This window comes from Psammomys obesus, unplaced genomic scaffold (assembly GCF_907164565.1).
Source record: "Psammomys obesus unplaced genomic scaffold, mPsaObe1.curated_primary_1811, whole genome shotgun sequence".
NCBI lineage: Eukaryota > Metazoa > Chordata > Mammalia > Rodentia > Muridae > Psammomys > Psammomys obesus.
In genome coordinates, this window is record NW_026596158.1 from 2099829 (window position 1) to 2110868 (window position 11040).

The window sequence follows — 11040 nt, forward strand, 5'->3', positions numbered from 1 at the left end:
AGATCTCACTATAGACGGTTGTCAGCCACCATATGGCAGCTGGGAATTGAATTCAGGACCTCTGGAAGAGCAGCCAGTGCTCTTAACCTCTGAGCCGTCTCTCCAGCCCCTTGAATTTTCTTATGTCGTGTGTTGACAGTCCTGTATCACATGATTTCAATTCATAGAGTTTTTTTGGGGGGGGATTTCAGCATATACTGAAGACTAGTTGAGACACCTAACATTGTGTACTAAGCAACTTCTAGATTCTTGGACTTTCCATCCATAGCCAGCCATTGTTGGATTAGCTGGACCACATACTGCAAGTCATTCTAAAAATCCCCTGACCGCACATAAATAAAGAGATTCATTCTGTAACTTCTGTTTCTCTAGAGAACCCTGACGGATACCTACTTTGGTACCAGAAGTGGTTCAGAGCAACGGAAGAATCCCGGGAATCAGACTCCGGAGACCAGACTCAAACTTTATTGTCCAACAGCCTTTATATATATATAACTGAAGGGCCAATCAGACCCTCCCATGCTAGCCTCATGCACCAGGAACAATCAATCAGGTTGGTTCGACTCCAAGGAATGTGGGAGATGGGGGGTGGGGTCACCTCAGGAGACTTCCGTAAAGACAGAGGAAGCAGTCACCGGCCTGGCCTCAGATCCATTTTGAAACTTCACTAGTGAGGTAGGAGCCCCCAGTGGATCAGCGCTGTGTGCAGCGGATCAGGGCCTTTGGTGGAGTCGCAGGAGCCGCTGAGGCTTCACTCGCCGGGCTCTGTGAAAGACTTAACCTCGACGTGCCCCACAGTGGGAATACCCAGTGTTAATCTGGATCTTTTGAGGTGGGAAAAATCCACTTTTAATCTGCACCACATTGCCTGCTGGCGCCTCTAAAATGACGTAGAAGGAAGCCTCTCTCTTTGCCTGCTTGCTCTAGCTCTTGCTAGCAAGTCTATTTGTTCCTTTACTGGTATTTAAGCCTCCTTCGTCAGGATCCTGAAATACGCTGCAGACCAGATAAGACATCCAGCCTGGTAAACGCAACAACTCCTCGATTCTCGGAGGTTTCCGTTGGCAGACAGCCATTGGAGGACTAACTGGACCACAACCCGAATCCACGCTAATAAATCCCCTTCCTATACATATGTAGAGATTCATCCTATGAGCTCTATTGCTCTGAGAACCCAGACTAGTACAGAGGGCACAGTAGTTACGAGGTTTCGCTGCTGTTACCGAGAACCTGGCTTCACTCCCGACCACCCTCCTGGCAGCTCACAACCATCCGCAGCTCCAGTTCCAGAGGGTCAGATGCCCTGTGGTACCGGGCCCACAAGAGTTGCCCATATGAAGGTGTCTCTGCAGGTCAAGGCAGGCAGCCATCCTTGAAGAGATGAGAATGAAAACAAGATCAGACTTTGGGAAGTCTGATGCCAAGGGCTGTATTGTTGGCGAACTTAAACACAATATAATTTGGGAAAAAAAAAAACTTTTTTAGTGTACATAGAGGTGAGAGTTACATCATTTCTTCCAAGAAGATGGGCTCTAGAGATAGGCGCCCACACTAACCTAAGGGCAGGGGAAGGACCCGCTGTGGCCTCATGCAGATAGTGCATGATGGTGGATGCTAGCCACCTCCGGTCCTGGTTGGGGAAGGTTAGGGGAAGCCCCTGGCTGTGCAGGTAATGTAAGGACCGTTATATTACTCGCCACCTCAGGTCCTGGTTGTAGGAGCTTGAGATGTCCTGGCCCAACAGATATCCCAGATGACCTCCAATTCTCAGCCTTCTGGAAAAAGTGGTTCAATGTCCTGGGTGAAAGAAAAATCCTGGGTGTTTAACATTCCTAATTTCCCTGGAGATCTGTGAGTGCAGGCACCTTCATGCTCACAACCACATGAATCACAGACAAACATACCCGTACAATAAAAATAAGTCCTAAAAAATACAAATAAGGCCAGGCATGCCCCTTTAGTCACAGCATTTGGGATACTACAGAGGCAGGTAGATCTCTATGAGTTTGAGTCCAGCCTCATCTTCAGAGTGAGTACTAGGAAAGCCTGAGCTACATAACAGACCCTGTCTAAAAAATACAAATATGAAAAAAGTTTATTATTATCTGTAATAATATCAATCAATTTCTGGCAAGCTTGGAGCATTCATTTTGGGTTTGTTCATTAACAAAACATGATTATGTTATACTGTGACAAGCCTTAAATATTCTCTGTAAGTATAATCATTGTTTTATTAGTTTTATAAGTATCTGTGATGGTTATTTTAGTTGTCATCTTGACTACATCTTGAATTTAATAAAAAAAAAAAAAACTCCAAAATGGGCACATTTGTGAGGAATTTTTGCTTAAGTAAAACATTTAAAGTGGGGGTCGGGGATTTAGCTCAATGGTAGAGCGCTTGCCTAGCAAGCACAAGGCCCTGGGTTCGGTCCTCAGCTCTGGAAAAAAAAAAAAGACAAAAAAACCCCACAAACATTTAAAGTGGGAAGATCCACTTCTAATCTGGATCTTTAAGCTGGGAGACCCACCTATGGGCCACACCTTCTGCTAGAAGCCTGTATAAAGGACATGGAAGAAGGAATCCCCACTGTTTGCCTGCTTGCTCTTGGCCTCACTGGCAGGTCCATTCCTTTATTGGCATGAGGGCCTACTTCTCCAGCATTCACCTGTGTATCAAATTCTTATTTTGTTGATATTGAAAAAAATGCCATTATAAACAGTTACCTTAATGCCCCTTTGAATGTGTCTGCATTGTTTATTTTTCATTTCCAAGCTGATGTGTGGATTTCTTCTGCTTGTGAAGGACTTACACATTAGAGGCAGAGCTATGCTTCCCTTTAGCCTTCATCCCTGATGTCACTTCCTTCCCAGAGGAAGGCAGAGATCTGTCTTAGTTACTTTCCTGTTGCTATGAGGAGACACCATGACCAAGGCAACATAGGAAAATAATTACTATGTTTTTGTTCTCTGCTTGTTTGTTCTTGAGACAGGCTTTCTCTGGGTAGCCCTGACTGTCCTGGAACTCACTCTTTAGACCAGGCTGACCTCAAACTCACAGAAATTCATCTGCCTCTGCTTCCTGTAGAAAAAAAAAATCACTTTTAATTGGGGCTTGCTTTCAGTTTCAGAGGCTGAGTCTGTGGTCATCCTGGCGGGGAGTATGGCATCAGGCAGGCAGGCATGGTGCTAGAACAGCAGCTGAGAACTCACCTTTGCCTCACAAGTTTGAGACCGAGCCTGGCCTCAGCTTTTGCAACCTCAAAGCCCACTCCCAGTGACACACCTCCTCCGGTGAGGCCCAAATTCCTAAGTGTTCCTAAACAGCCCACCAACTGGGAACTAGCACCAAATATATGAGCCTGTGGGGGCCGTTCTCATTCAAACCACCACATCATTTTCTATATTTTTATGAATATGTGTATATGTATAAAATATGCACATATTTAAGGCATATACATGATTATGTAGGAATGATTGGAGCATTTAAAGTGTCTGTAATATGTATTATAAAACTGTCTAACAGAACAAATGGTTCATTGACTTCAGACATCATAATTATCTTCTTAAGCTTCATTCTTATTACAGAAAAGGTCAGAAATAATTTTTTTAGAAAAATGATGACTTTTTTTCCATTATATAGACACCTCTAATAGAAAATGCCAAGTCTAAATTACTTTTCAGATAAATGACTTGCATTTTTTTTTTTATCATCCAATTAGTATTAGGAAGAAATAACCTGACCAACATTTTTTTTCACAGTCAACATGATCACATAGTCATTTGCTAATGGAGCCTATGGAGTCACTATGAAATACAGGTACTAGAAAAGCTTATATATATAACACAAATCATCACAGGCAACTAGTCAATTATTCCAGAAATAGATAGTGACCCGCCACAAACAAATCCCTACGGCTGAGGCATGAAATCGTATTACTGCATGTATAAATCACCTCACAAACATTTAAAGAGAATAAATAAATAAACAAACAGTAGATAAATAGATAGATAGGTAGAAGATAGATAGAGTTAGATGATAGAGATTAGACAGATAGATAGACATAGATAGATGATAGATATAGATAGATGATAGATATAGATAGATGATAGATAGATAGATGATAGATAGATAGATAGATGATAGATAGATATAGATAGATAGGTAGATGATAGATAGATACATAGATACATAGATGATAGATAGATGATAGAAGCATTCTTGGCAGCTGCCTCCCTGACGCTGGACTACATTTCCCAGAGTCGCCGGGGCCAGAACGCCGCGTCGGTTCCCTTCTCTCGCGAGAGTTCAGGGTACTTGTGCGGAGAGAGGGATGCTCGTTAGGGCATCCTGGCGAGCTGGTTGCCCTGAATTCGAGCGTGGAGCGCTGGAGGCGGAACCCCGCGCTGCGCCCCCGCGGAGGTGGGAGTGTTGGGAACGCCTGAAGGGTGTGTCTGCGGCGTTAGGTGCCGCAAGCCTGTGCTCTGGAAGCCTGTTGCGAGCCTGGTTTGTGCTGGGCGTGCTGTGTGGGAATAGGAGTTGTGTGTGATCCGAGGGTGTGTGTGATCGTTGCTCATCTGACGGGAGCTGTTTGTGACTGCGGTGGTGTCGGCACCGCGTGGGTACTCTGTGCATACCTGGCTTGCCAGTGAAGACGAGTGTGACGGTGTCACTGAGCAGAGCTGCCGCTGCTTGTTTCCGAGGCCTGTGGGTGACTGTGTGCGGGTGTGTGACTGTGGGGTTGTATGTGCAGCATGGAAAGAGAGAAGCGCACCCCTGTAATAAAGTGACAGGGCTCATCCCTGACAGGATGTTTGTTTCCTGTGTGTGCTTGCATCCTGTTTAACTGTAAGTGCGCAGTGTGGCCCTAACCATGTAAATCCTGACGCTAGCCTTGTGGCTGTGGAAATTGTTTGGCATGTGGCTTTATGTGGTCATTAGTGTATTTTTGTACCTGTGATCTTACCCCAGTGTTGGATTTTTTGGGGGGGTGGGGGTGGGGCTGAATCTGCCAAAGAATCATGAACTTCTTGTGACTTAGGGTCTCTCCCCAAATATCTCCAGAGTTTGAGGACTTAAGTTCTGTTTTGACCACAGTGGCAGCTCATCCATTTCTTCACAGTCAGGATAGATCCAGTTCCACTATACCTCCCCGTGGCACCTGGGAAATAGAGTTTTGTTGCTGGTTTCCAGTGCTCCCTAATCTCACAGCCAAGGAAACTGACAGGAAGGGAGCCAGAGAGCTGAGATGCCACGTGAAGACGCTCTGGACCTAGTATTAAGATGAGATCTTGAGAGGATAGCGTTAGCACCTCTAAGAGTGAGGAATGCTTGTAGAAGAGATGCTTCAGAGACTAGGCCAATGACGAGGGCCGGCAGGGCTCTGTCTCTAGTTGGCCCCATGACATGGCCCAGCAGGGCTCTGTCTCTGTCTTTAAGTCTAGAAAGAAATTCATGTCCGAGACAGCTTGACCTTCTCCATTTCCAGTACCAGCCTTCTGACTTTGCTTCATGTCGGATGGATTTTGGGGATGGAGAAACCATGTTTCTAATTCAGAGTATATGGCAGGGATGACATAGCATCTTACTTCCCCTTCTTTTCCTCAGGGTACAACACAGAGGAGGAAGAATGACCATTGTACCTTCTGAGGGGAAGTCTGAGGTCAGTAGATATTTGATACCTCAACTACCTTTTTTGTGTCAGGACATAATCTTTGAAATTAAAAATAAGAGCATTCTTGTACTATTTATGTTTAACTTTTGGAGGATTTGATTTTAGCTTTTGTTTTATGTTTTTTTAAGACAAGAGTTTCTCTGTGTATCCCTGGCTGTCTGGAACCTCTCTCTGTAGATCAGGTTGGCCTCGAACTCAGGTCCACCTGCCTCTGCCTCCTGAGTGCTGGGATTAAAGAGTGCGCCATTACTGCCCGGAGTTTAGCTTTTTACATGTTTCTATTTATCAACACCATCTTGCTGGATATAGGTCAAACTCTTGCCTCAACCTTCCTGAATAAGCTCTTTGATTTTCAGTTTTTTCTGCTTATTTAATAAATAACATTTTGTGTTCATGAGTATTTGAGTGAATTTGTTCCATGTGTATGCAGGAGTCCAGGAAGAGCACCGGAGCTGGAGTCACAGGTGGTTGTGAGCTGACAGACGTGGGTGCTCAGAACAAAACTGGGATCCTCTGCCAGAGCAGATTTTGAGTTGTTTTTAGACAGGGCCTTGAGTAGCCCAGGTGAGGATCACTTTGAACTGTTGGTCCTCTTGTCTCTACCTCCTAAGAGCTGAGAGACTACAGGCTACCACACCCAGCTCTGGTTTGTTTGTTTGTTTTGGTTTTGGTTTTTATTTTTTTGCTTTTGATTAGAATTTTAAAATGAGAAAAAGTATGATAATTCTATGCACAGCTCAAAAGTTATTACACACCAGTCATTTCTTTTTTTCTGCCTTGTCAACTTGCCTTTGCCTTTAACTCAAGATGTGTTTTTTTTTTCCATTTTCAAATATTTTAATAGATCTGATGTTTCTTAATTCTTTGTGTGTCTTGAATCCTTTTAAATTTACTGTTTTGTTTCTTGACCTACAATTTGATCCATCTTAGTATACACATTCAACTTCAGAACAGAACATTAAGCTTCCAAATGATCCAATTATCAATACTGATCATTCCACATTCCTTGTCTCTCTGTACCCAGTCCTTGGCCATTTTCTAACCCTAAGGTTTATAAAGCAGGGCTCTTCCAGTAGTCCCCGAATGTGAGGCTGATGAAGCAGGATGATGAATTTGATAATTGGATCATTTGGAAGCTTAATGTTCTGTTCTGAAGTTGAATGTGTATACTTGGGGTAGATAATTCCATCTTCCTATTGTGTAGGTGGGAAAAGGAGATTTTAAGAGTGATAAATAGTAGTAAGAAATTCAGAAGTAAGAAACAGTTCTAATAACCTGAAATTTTCAAAGATAAAAAAACCAGATCTACTTATTATATGATGCTATTCTGAAGTTTATAAAAATGATGAAATTACTGGTGATGTGGAAAGTCCTTATGATGTAATATAATTTTCTGTGTGATAGCTATTCTTGGTTGACCACTTGGCTATATCCTGAAATTAACTAAAACCCAAAATTAGATGTCAAACCTGTGAGGGATTTCTGCTTAATTTGAAGTGGGAAGATTTACTTGTAATCCGGATCTTTGAGGTAGGAAGACAGACCTTTAATCCAGGTCTAATCTGGGTCACTCTTTCTGCTGGAAACCTATGAGGACATGGAAGAAGGAAGTTTTTGCTTTTACCTGTTTGCTGTCTCCTTGCTAGCAAGTCCATTTCTTCACTAGCATCAAAACCTACTTCTTACTGTACATACCGAAGGCCACCAAGACAGTAGTTTTCAACCTTCCTAATGCTGTGACCCTTTAATAGAGTTTTATTATTTTTGTTTTTGCTGTGGTGACCCATAACCATTAACTTATTTTTGTTGGTACTTCATAACTGCAACTTTGTTATTGTTATGAATCAATGTAAAGCATCTGTGTTCTCTGATGTTCTTAGGTGACCCCTGTAAAAGGGTTGTTCAACCCCCTGTGGTCGTGACCCACAGTTCGAGAACTGCTAGACTGAAGCCGCGCAGTCTCGTGGGATGAGCAACTGCTGGGTTCTTGGACTTTCCATTCATACCCAGCCATCTTTGGGTTAACTGAACCACAGTCTGGAAGTTATTCTAATAAAGCTCCTTTATAGGTAGGTAGGAGGTAGGTAGGTAGGTAGGTAGATAGAGAGATAGATTCCCTAAGTCCTGTCACCCTAGAGAGAATCCTCACTTATAAACTGATATGATGATGAATATTCTTTAGTATTGTACAAATCTTATTTTTTTATAAGATTGTAACGGCCGTGTATTTGCACAGCTTGGAGATCTCAGTTTATGAGACAAGACTCTGAACCTGGAATGTGAATCTCCAGCAGGGGCGGCTGGAGACCCAAAGAGCTTGCAAGAGGCTCTGAGAACCTAGACTTCCTCTCGCCCTGGGCCTCTATTAGAAGCAACTACATCCAAAGACACAATATAGTCACTAAGCTGTGTTCACAAAGAATGGAGTGCTTTGCTTCGTAAGTCACCAGGGATAGCAAAGACAGTGAAGCATGCAGAGAACGCTGTATGTGAACAGAACAAACCCGTCTGTCTGTCTTAAGAAACCACTCATCCCAGCTTCCTGAGGGAAACATCTGTTTTCTGTACAAATGATTTCCCTTTTTTCTTAGTGTGCCTCAGGTCAGAGTGCTCTATGTGTGGAGCGTGTTTCTTTCTATGACAAGGCTGTTGGCAGCCAGGTTTGCTAGCACGTGCCTGTATCCAACACTAAGGAAAGCAGTGCACAAGGATGAGGAGTTCAAGCCAAGGTCATCCTTGGTCCGACAGCAAGGTCAAGGTCATCCTGATATATATGAGGAGCTCTCGAAAACAAACAACAGAAAGACTTTATAGAAAAAAAATCAACTATTTTTCTTATTCCTAATCAGAGAAGTGAAAGCACATTTGTTGTACGAAACCCAACTTACACATTTTTACAGGGTATTTGTATTGTTGCTCCATAAAAAGAAATGGGATATTGTGTGAAGTTTAATCATTCCAAGACTTACCTATATGTCTCATATGCAGAAGATACCCGCCGGAAAAAAATGGAAGACGTTCATGCCTCACCACTTAACTCTTTCCTGTCTGTCCTGTGTTAGCAGGCTTCAGTCTGCTTCCTGGCAGTATCCTTCATGGAGCGCTCTTTTTCATCTCCCCTCCATCAAGGAATTTGTCCTTCATTTCCGCAGCCAATAATTGTGTTTGATTTTTCAGAAATCAGAGATGTTTAGTGATGTTGCTTTGACTTCCCTCAGGAAGAGTGGAAACACTTGGAGTCTACTCAGAGGGATTCATACAGAAATGTGATGTTTGGAAAACTGTAGTAACTCGGTAAGAATTTCTGCTCCTTCTATCTCATAACCTAATTTTAAAAAACGATTATGTGTATGAGTGCTTTGCCTACACATACGTGTGTGTCCATGCATGCAGGGCCAGAAGAGGGCGTCAGGTCCCCTGGCACTGGAGTGACAGACGGTTGTGAGCCCCCCTGTGGGTGCTGGGCATGAATCCAGGTCCCCTGGAAGAGCAGCCAGTGCTCTTAACCACTGAGCCATCTCTTTAATAAATGTCTGGGTTTTAAGTTATTTGAAAGTGTTAATTGGGCTCAGTGTCTATCTTAGTACCCCAGAGGTTAAGGCAAGAGAAGTGCATGCCCCAGGCCAGCCTGGACTACATAAAATGAAAGAGTGGGGGGCGGCAGCCTGGCTCAGGATTTGGACCCTTCATTGGCTACTCTTGTTCTTACATCGTAGACCTCAGAATCCCAACCTAAACCCCAAACAGTGTGAAACATTCCAAAACACTGCTTCATTTTACCTTTCCTATGGATTTTTTTTTTTAGAATGTTATGACTTATTGAATACAACAAAGGAGCACGTATTTTGCTGTCTCTCTGAGTTGTCAGTTTCTGTCTTTTAACTTTTAGCCTACCAATTCTTTCAGTGTCCTTCAGTCTTGTGCTTTTTATATTTTCACAGCTAATGCTGAATTAACCGAAATGAATTCTGAAGATTTTTAAATTTTTATTTAATTCTTTTGAGATAGGGTCTATCTACATAGCTTGACTGGCTTGGAACTTGCTAGGTTGACCAGGCAGGGCTCAGACTCACGGGGATCCACCTGCCTCTTGAGTGCTGAGAGCAAAGGGGTGTACTGCTGTGCACCACTATTTCTAGCCAAGAATCTCTATTATATTATTATTATTATTATTATTATTATTATTATTATTATTATTAAAAATTTTACTTTTGTTGTGCATGGTTGCAAATGCCTTTAAGCCTAGCACTCAAGAGACAGAGGCAGGCAAATTTGAGGCCAGCTTCATCTACAAAATGAGTTCCAGGACAGTCATGGCTGTAACACAAAGATTCCCTGTCTCCCCCCCACACACAGACACACAAACCCAAACATCTATAACATTTAAGAAATAAATAAATTTTACTTTTATATGTATAACTGCTTTGTCTACGTATATGTCTGTGCACCAAATGCATTCATTGTCTGTGGAGGCTAGAATAGGGTATCAGATGCTCTGCAACTGGGACTACAGTTGTGAGCTGCTTTGTAGGTGCTGGGACTCGAGCCCCAGTCCTCTGGAGGAGCAGCATTGCTCCACCTCTCTATGCCCCCAGCCCAGGCAGGATTCACACTGTTTAGGAAGGATAATTAAGCTGATACCTGAGGAGGAGAGCACATTCACATAGTTTCCTACAGAGAGGTCTGATGAGATGGCAGGGGCTACGTAGTTGCCTGTAAGCTGGGGAAGGCCAGGGGACATGTCAGAGTAGTAAGGGAGTTAGCAAGTTTGATCAAAGCGATCAGACATAGTGATCAGAGCCAGACCATGGAGAACTGTATCAATATCATAGAGCTATGAGTTTGGATTTTGCTACCAAAAATTTAAGCAGGGATAACAAATCATAACTAAATCTGAATCAGTTAATAAAAATATTAAAACTGACCTCTGTGTTCTTTTTCTGGTTTACCGGATTCAGATTCAATTAATCTGTACATTTGGACATCTTTAATTTTAACAACTACCTCACATGATATTTATCCCCACCAAAGTTTGACAACCATTGATTTAAAAAAAATCAGAGTTAGAAATGATTATGAAGAGATCTGTAACAGATTTAAGCAAGGGGCTAAACAGAAAAATGCTCAGTGAGTGGATCATGCACACTCAAGGTTTGGTGTGTATTTCTCTGGAGCACATCACCAAGAATCATTAATTTTGAAATTTTTCTTAATCTCATCCTTTTTCATTCCTAGCTGAGTTCTCATTGTTCTCTGATCTAAAGGCACCCATTTCATGTTTTAGTATAAGAAATCATTTAAGCTAATGTGTGAGTATATACATTATTATTATTATTATTATTATTATTATTATTATTATTATTATTAT

At 42.4% G+C, this 11040-nt stretch overlaps 1 protein-coding gene across 2 annotated transcripts in view; it reads left to right on the top strand.

Annotated features, from left to right (window-relative positions):
• Positions 1–4324: 4324 nt before the first annotated feature.
• The window catches only part of LOC129667403 (zinc finger protein 420), a 10073-nt gene continuing 3357 nt past the window's right edge, over positions 4325–11040 (top strand). Inside the window, exons 1-3 of one of the 2 annotated variants that reach the window (XM_055595048.1) lie at positions 4325–4420; positions 5606–5660; positions 8850–8966. The gene's annotated coding sequence lies outside the window, so the exon portion shown is untranslated. The remainder of the gene's footprint in view (positions 4421–5605; positions 5661–8849; positions 8967–11040) is intronic. The other variant, XM_055595047.1, reaches the window with a different exon arrangement.